Below are 1,732 nucleotides of genomic sequence, written 5' to 3'. Positions count from 1 at the left end.
GTGCCCCCCACAAAGACTACGCCCACAATCAGCCTGAAGCAGTCTTGAGAATTCGCTGCCCCAATTCCTTCAAACTGGAGTGTCTAATTTGCTTTTTATTAAAAGCAAGATGTGGGAATGTTATTCTTTCGGTCCCTGCCCTGGCCACACACACTCCTTTTAACCTCTGACCTCGCCCACCATTGCTCCCTCTTCCTGTTTCCAACCTCGGTGTACACACAGGGCTCTGCCTCTCTCCTCCTCTCTCTCCCTTCTTCTCTTTCTCCTCTCTCTCTCTCTCTCTCTCTCTCTCTCTCTCTCTCTCTCTCTTTCCCTCCCTCCCCCTTTTTAATAAACATTTATGGCTATTTTCTGTGTTTATATGTCTGACCCTCCGCGTGCATGCCCTCCCGCTGATGAGAAGCTGTAGCCTCTTGCTCAGGTGCCAGACCCTAGAGCCGGTGCCCGGCACTGCTGGGACCCGCCGGAGTTTGCTGCGGGGCGGGGGAACCCCAGGGATATTTTTTAAGAATAAGAGCAGCCTGAGGATCAGGCAGGACCAAGAGCGGAGAGCAACTCAGAGGAGGCCTCCACTGAGCCCAGCACTGTCTGCCCCGGTGAAGTTGGACAAGGTGGAACTAAGTCCCGAGGAGTCCCAGGACATGAAAGATCTGCAGAAGGAGCTAGAGCAGTTTTTCAAGGTGCTGAAGCAGAAGAGGATCACCTTGGGGTACACCCTGGGTGTTCTCTTTGGAAAGATGTTCAGCCAGACCACCATCTGCCGCTTTGAAGTGCTGCAGCTCAGCTTCAAGAACATGTGCAATGCCGGGCAGTGGTGGCGCACATCTTTAATCCCAGCATTCGGGAGGCAGAGGCAGGCGGAACTCTGGGAGTTCGAGGCCAGCCTGGTCTACAAGAGCTAGTTCCAGGACAGGAACCAAAAAGCTAAGGAGAAACCCCGTCTCATAAAAAAAAAAAAAAAAAAAAAAAAAAAAAAAAAAAAAAAAAAAAAAAAAAAAAAAAAAAAAGGGCATGTGCAAGATGTGCCCCCTGCTGGAGAAGTGGGTAGAGGAAGTCGAGAACCTTCAAGGAGATATGTAAAGTGGAGACCCTGGTGCAGGCTCTAAGCCGGAGAGCATTGAGAACTGCGTGAGGGGGAACCTGGAGAGCATGTTTATTCAGTGCCCGAAGCCCACCCTTCAGCAGATAAGCATTATCGCCAAGCAGCTCGACCTGGAGAAGGATATGGTCCGAGTGTGGTTCTGTAACCATCCCAGAAGGGCAAACGATAGCACTGATTATTCCCAACGAGAAGAGTATGAGGCTACCGGGTCCCCTTTTGGGGGGGGCTATCTTTTCCTCTACCCCCAGGGCCCCATTTTGGTGCCCCAAGCTATGGGAGCCCCCACTTTACCACACTCTACTCTCCAGTCCTGTTCCCTGAGGGCGAGGCCTTTCCTACTGTTCTGGGATCCTTTGCACTGTGAGTTTTCTCATGCTCATGGTCTCATAGGTAATCATCCTTTATTCCTTGAGAAACCACAGTGCTGAAGGGAGGAAAAAGGCCCTCTTTACTTGTATCTCCCACATCATTGTAGTCATGTTTTTTGTGCCTTGCATATTTATGTACACAAGTCCTGCATCCACCTTTTCCATGGACAAGATGATATCAGTGTTTTATACAATTTGTACACTCTTTCTCAACCCTCTGATTTACACACTGAGGAATGCAGAAGTGAAAAATGCCATGAGG

The 1,732-nt window shown here is 49.9% G+C and overlaps 1 pseudogene; it reads left to right on the top strand.

Moving 5' to 3' along the window:
• The first annotated feature begins 523 nt into the window (after positions 1-523).
• LOC142835546 (POU domain, class 5, transcription factor 1 pseudogene) lies at positions 524-1,466 on the top strand (annotated as a pseudogene).
• Positions 1,467-1,732: the final 266 nt, after the last annotated feature.

The sequence above is a fragment of the Microtus pennsylvanicus genome, chromosome 1 (assembly GCF_037038515.1).
Source record: "Microtus pennsylvanicus isolate mMicPen1 chromosome 1, mMicPen1.hap1, whole genome shotgun sequence".
In the NCBI taxonomy this organism is placed as follows: domain Eukaryota; kingdom Metazoa; phylum Chordata; class Mammalia; order Rodentia; family Cricetidae; genus Microtus; species Microtus pennsylvanicus.
Note: the sequence above shows the minus strand (reverse complement) of the source record. Positions and strands in the feature narration are given on the sequence as shown.